Here is a 6000-nt window from a genome sequence, read left to right as displayed (position 1 = left end):
ATTCTGCTTCATGTTTGCTAGATCTTTTGTTATTAAGTCCTTGAGAGCATCAAAGTCAGCTTTGGTGGGTAAGTTAGCTATGTCTGCTTTAATCTGCGTGGCGTAAGACCATGAGATATCTGTGGCTGAATTCGCAGAGGATTCTATACTTGTTGAATCTTGGCTGTGTGTGTCTCCCTCTTTTTGATTATTTGTGGGGCATTGGAAAAAATTGCTCACTGAAGAAGAAAGCTGTGAGTGCGATTTGGCCGCTTTGTCAGCTTTATTTTTAGCTTTAGATGTCATGTTGAATTTATAGTGAGGCCTCTGCAAATTGTATGCACGTGGGAGATGATTACAACACAATGAGAATTAATTCACTGTTTGCGTTACTGACTCAATCTTCTCTGTTCCTATGAATCGAACAAATTTTTATGAAGGGTGCCCTGCTTAGGGGCAGTGAGAAAAACGAGGCCTCTCTTCTCAAAGTTATTTCCCAGATCTGCTTGGTTTTTCTACATCGTCCTGTGACCGGATTATAGGGTGCCTTCTCTACATGTTGTTCAGTGTAGGGGGACTTGTTTCAGTTATTAAGAGGCTTGAACGTTCCATTGTAATTGAGCCTGCCTCCGCTCCAAATACTTCAGTATCACCTTTTAGCTAGGCCGTAATGGCGGCGAAACTTTAATTTCGTCAGTTTTAGTAAGTAGCTGCCGCAAGGATTGACGGCCGTCAGAATTAGTATGCCTGATGTTTGAGCTTTAGCAGCGCTTATTGTAGTCAGTGTGTCAGTTCTTACCAAATGGCGAAGCCCTTAGATGTCGGTGGCGACTTTTAGCGTTGTGACGGATCTGTTCAAGTGCCCATGTCGGATCTTTCTGTCACCTCCACCTTTGCTGGGCATATCTTTATCCACAATTTGCATGAAGAAAAATCTTTAGTAGAGGACTGTAACCCTTAGTTAGTGCACAAAAGGAGTAGTCCCGGTGCCGGAGCTTCACACACAAGCGGCCATTCACCTGCGTGGCCAGGCTCCGCCCCTTAACACTTATTTTCTTAACCTTTATAATATATTTTTGCATTCAAGATTTGTTAAAAGAATAGTGGCATATAGAAAATAATGGCAAAATAAATTATTTTATTACAAAATTAGAATCTTTAAACATTATATATTAACAATTGTAAACCAAAGTAACTTGTAATACATATAAACAAATAGGAAAAAAAAGGAAATGTTTAGAAACCAAATAACAATTGTAAACAAAAATAAATTCTAATACATATAAACACATATGAAACAAAGAAAATGTTTAGAAACAAAATAACAATTGTAAACCAAACAACATTTTAATACATATAAACACATCTTAAACAAATAAAATGTTTAGAAACAAAATAACTATTGTAAACCAAAGTAAATTTTAATACATATCAACACATCTGAAACAAAGAAAATGTATAGAAAACAAATATCATTTGTAATAACTATAAACATCGATATTTACAAACCTTCATAAAATACATTAATCTACAGATACATTATAATTTTCTCTATTTTTCGGGGATACATATCTATATCAATGCGCTAATGATTGACATAACGATTAATCACGTCATCGTCTAACATGTCGCGTCCTGAACCTTTTGGTGCTGGAGAATTGGTGATATTAGTTTATGCCATGGATAAATATTTCCCTAAACGGATTGGTGGTGTGAGGGGAGTGAGACAGGAATGCAGAGACAAAATTATATACGAGATGCTGAGAAGAATGCATCGTATTTCAAAAATTAAAAGAACAAGACGACAGTGTCTTAGAAAATATAGTGATTTGAAGAGAAGAGAACCGAAGTACTATAAATCGATTCGAAGATTGATAAGGACATGTAAGTTTCAAAATTATATATGAAATAATGTTTAATAATATAAAAAAAGGGTTTATTTTTGAACTGCGTCATCATTGACGAATCCAGGACAATATTATTTTCTGAGTGTTACTTTGACTATATTAGTATATACAATTGCAAAAAGTTACAAAAGTAAGCATGCAGAACTGAGTTAGTAGATTAAAATTTAACTATATTACTATATACACTTAGAAGGTTAGAAAACTTAGCATACAAAAATGAGTTAGTAGAGTAAAATATAACTATATTAGTATATACCATTGAAACATGCAGAACTGAGTTAGTCGAATAAAATATAAATATATTACTATATAACATTGAAACATGTTAGAAAACTAAGCATGCAGAACTGAATGTTTTGAAAACAAAAAATTACTTGGAATAATTAGATTAAAAATTTTTATTCCAAATTTTTTTTATATATATGTTTATAGATATGAGAAGTAGGAGAATGAAGTGTGCACACCCACCACGCTACCTAAGGTCAATGTTGGTGCAAACACCCAGAAGTGAAGCTCTTTCTCCACCTTTGCCAATAACACTATTGGATATTGAATTATCTCCAAATCCATATGAAATTTGTCATAAAAAGACACAGACAGGTAATGACTTATTATTTAAATTTTAAATCATATATTTTATGTTTTGGCTTAAAAAGTTTTAGCATGCAATATTAATCAAGTTGCTAATTTACTTCTATTATCATTTTTTTCCTCATTAACTTTCTATCTTTATTTGAAAAAGAAGGCATCTAAGCGAAGGAGCCAGCCAATTTTTGGTTGAGCACCATGGACAGCACTCTTTGATTGGTTCTGTCCAATTAGCAAGTACAACACAGTTGGTGCACCAAAAATGGGCTGGCATCTAAACTTAGATTCTTGCTTTTCAAATAAAGATACAAAAAGAATGAAGTAAAATAGAAAGTTTATTTAAATTTCATGCACTATCGGAATCATGAAACTTAGAAATTGGGTTCTATGTCCCTTTTAATGATTATTAATATTGTTTTAAATAATATATCCTATGTTTTTGATTTAATAGTTTTCTATCTTTATCTTTGTAATTACGTTCATAGATATTACCATGGAAGACATGGAAACTAGTATGGAAATGGAAGAATTTCAAAATCCTGATAGTGTGACAATATTTGAAGCATTGACTTCAGATGATACTCAACCAAGGATAGAAGTTTTACCAACAATGATGTTAGATAAAGGTATGTTTCATACTCAGTAATCTTAAATCTAAGAAAATCCAAGTTGTAACTAATACATATTGTATATTTCAAATAGGAGTTGGCTCAGATGAAAGCTTTAAAGGAGTGGACATAAGTGTAGAAGCTAATATAGTAGATATCGTAGATAACAGCACATCAGGAGGTAATATTTGTGATGAAAAACCCTATCATACATTGAATATGTATATGAAAATTTAATTAAAATTTGCTTTGCATTTATTTTTCTACAGATTTATCTTCAACATCAACTATTGAAACTGCAGACAAAAGTACTCAGAGTTGTCTTGAAGATCATGTGAAACAAAACATTTCTAAAATTAGGGCAACTTTGGGAATGTTAATGGAGCAAGTAGATTTTTTATACCGTAAATATGTTATTTGATTTCATTTTTTGTTTTGTCATGATGATTGTCAGAAGAATGACAATTAATAACTGAGAAAAACTTTTGTGTTGAAGAATCAAAAGTGAGTTTGAATTTATGTAAATAAACTTTTTTTTTGGCCATAAAAAAAATTGTCTTTATTAAATAATAACATTTTAAACTTAAAATACACAAAAAATAACTTATTAAACAATATATAGATAAAAAAAAATAACGGTGACTAATATAGTGTTATAAATAATACAATAAATGTTCACTCCAGACGTGGCCTCTTTGGGTCTGTTGTACCCTCCCTTTCACTGACAATAGCCAACAGAGATTGTAATGTCCTTTCACTGATGGTTAAAGCTCTGTTAATTTGCTGGTTTTTCTCTTCATCCATCCGCCTCTGCCACTGGAACATCTCTCTTTGCAGCTGTAATTTCTGCATTTCTATCTCATTCCTTTGCATTTCTATTTCAACATTTTTTTCTGAAAGAGCAGCCCAGCGGTCAATATTTGTGTTAATAATATTTTGCATTTCTCTGTGGTCCTCTCTGTATTGCCTTGCAAGTGTCAACATTTCCCTCAATGCAACATCGCCCAATAGTCCTTCTGCCGGTGTATTGTCAATATTTACACCACCTGTTTGCAGTGCAATTGGTGGTGCCTGTGTTTCAACAGGTTCCTCAATGTTTTCTGGTGTGTGAATTTCATCCGGTTGCGCATCTCCCAAATCTTCAAGAATATCTGGAGTCTCACTTCCATCATGCCCTCCTGGTGGTTCATCTTGAATGGGATTTTCCACTATCGGCATGAGATTGATAGTGATCTCCCTTGATGAGTTTTCTTCTTCTAGATCAAGACATAACAAATTGTTAGTAAATAAAAATAAAATTTTATAAAAACACTTGCAGAAATAGAATAGAAGGAGAGAGCAGATACAACCGTCATACAACAATTTAAGTTATATATATATACATATGTGATACATACCATCAAATAATGGAGATGAATGTCCAGTCAATCCCTGGAAAAGACGTCCCAAATCACCTATAAAAAAATACATAACATAAAAATAAATAAATAAATAAAATTAAAATGTTTTTTTTTGTCAATGTAACTATATATATTCAAAATTATTAATGGAAATGTATTTTGCAATTAACTGGACACTGAAGCAAAAATAATCTTTTTGAGAATAAGATATATTGCATGGAATTTCTATCAACTTTCTTATGTAATACTATGATCAATTCTCAAAAAGAAAATAATGATACATTTTAAAACCATTAGAAAGTTGATTAAAATAGCATGCATGCTCTACACGAATCCTCATTTAAAAAAAATTGTACAGTGTCCCTTTCATGAAAATCTATGATCATTGCTATTTGTCCTTCAAATTACATTACATCTGTAAAAGATCTCGAAATAGAATATGTCAATAATGACATTTGACATTTAAAAAATAAATTAAAAAAAAATAAATTGAGAGATAAAAGAGATAAAACACACAACATTGAAATTATTCATTTGTAAAGTACTTACCAGTTGATCTACCAACACCAGTTTGTGGAGTGCTGGTCCTTAGATCAGGAAGTGTGTCCGCCGAGGAAGCTGTGTGTGTAACATTAGATGTTGAGCGTATTAATTGTCCATGTGTAAAACTGGCCGAAGGTCTGGAAACAGCTGCACTGGGTGGTCTTGACACCGCAGAAGATGAAGTAGAACAAGTGGGCACTTCGTTACTCCTCACAGGCTCGGCTTGTGTTGTTGGCGTCGCTTTAAAAAAAAAATAAAAAAAAAATTAGGTTTATTTTTATTTCTAGTTGAAACTGAAAGCTAAAAGTGTTAATAATAATAATTACAGCAGTGAATGCAGGCTCAATCATTAAAGGGACATGCCAACCACCTTTTTTTATGATTTGGAAAGAGAATGCAGTTATAAACATCTTTATAATTTACTTATATTATCTAATTTGTTTTATTCTCTTGATATTCTTTGTTGAAAAGCATTTGATTGCTGCACAAAGAAGCCTAGTGTGATTGGCTTAACATGTGTATTTATTTTTCTTCAACTAAGAATATCTAGAAAATGAAGCCAAAGAAATAATGGAAGTAATTTGTAATGTTGTTTAAATTTCAATTCTTAATCCGAATCATTAATAAAAGATTTTGGGTTTAGTGGCCCTTTAAAGGGACATGAACAAATATAATTCCCTTTACAAATTGCAGAAAAAAAAGCTTTTTCAAAAATATTTAATTTTATTATGTTTTTGCCTTCATTGGATTTTTATACTTTGAGGAAAAGCAAATCTATACATGCACAGTAAATGATCATTGGTTGATGCAAATAGATGGTTCATGTGACTGCGTCACTATGTGCATAGCTATATCTGAAAAAAGTATATGTTTATAAAGCGGAGAACAATTTGGAAAGATGTTAACAATAATATTCTATAGTCAAATAACGCAACATGGAAGTCAATAGATCAGAAATTTAAGAAGGCATGTGAT

This window comes from Bombina bombina, chromosome 1, assembly GCF_027579735.1.
Source record: "Bombina bombina isolate aBomBom1 chromosome 1, aBomBom1.pri, whole genome shotgun sequence".
NCBI classification, from domain to species: Eukaryota; Metazoa; Chordata; class Amphibia; order Anura; family Bombinatoridae; genus Bombina; species Bombina bombina.
This window is presented reverse-complemented; position numbering follows the sequence as displayed.